General features: G+C 42.6%; 1 non-coding gene across 1 annotated transcript; it reads left to right on the forward strand.

Annotated features, from left to right (window-relative positions):
* Window positions 1-299: 299 nt before the first annotated feature.
* Window positions 300-372, forward strand: trnak-cuu (transfer RNA lysine (anticodon CUU)). Its single transcript has one exon. It is a non-coding gene; the product is annotated as a tRNA-Lys (tRNA).
* Window positions 373-699: the final 327 nt, after the last annotated feature.

Raw genomic sequence — 699 nt, forward strand, 5'->3', positions numbered from 1 at the left:
TAAGCGATAAAAACCTGCGTTGGACAGAAGACAGGTTAGCTCAGTCGATAGAGTGTGTGACTCTTAATCTTATGGTCGTGGGTCCGAGCCCCACGTTGGGTGATTGCATTTCTTTTAATTTAATGCAGCATTCATGGAAAAACATCATCAATTAACCCACAATCTTCTTTTGCACAATTGAAGAAATGCTAACTGAAGGAACTCCATAATTCAAGTCTGTGAGATACTGAATCATGATTTCTATAATCATTAATCCACCCACAACATTTGACATACGTCAAGGATCCCACATTTGTCAAGCTCGGCTAGCTCAGTCGGTAGAGCATGAAACTCTTAATCTCAGGGTCGTGGGTTCAAGCCCCACGTTGGGCAAATAAGTTTTGTTAAACCTTTATGTTGCTTTCACGGGAAAACATCATTAATTAACTGATCAATTGGAGAGGCTGGGTCCGTTTCCTTTGGAACAGAGTATTTGTCCTCCAGGATCGATAGTTTCCTTGCTGAATCATAATAACCAGACCATATATCTCCCTCTGGATGTTCGCGGGTCTCTCGTACATTCCCAGTCGTGTGATTGCCCCTTTTCTGTTCTCCAATTCAATCCATATGGCCTCGTTCCAAAATCTGTCTATCTCCACCTTAAATATATTCAATGACCCAGCCTCCACAGCTCTCTGGGGCAGAGAGCTCCAAAGATTC

Source organism: Pristiophorus japonicus, unplaced genomic scaffold, assembly GCF_044704955.1.
Source record: "Pristiophorus japonicus isolate sPriJap1 unplaced genomic scaffold, sPriJap1.hap1 HAP1_SCAFFOLD_94, whole genome shotgun sequence".
In the NCBI taxonomy this organism is placed as follows: Eukaryota; Metazoa; Chordata; class Chondrichthyes; family Pristiophoridae; genus Pristiophorus; species Pristiophorus japonicus.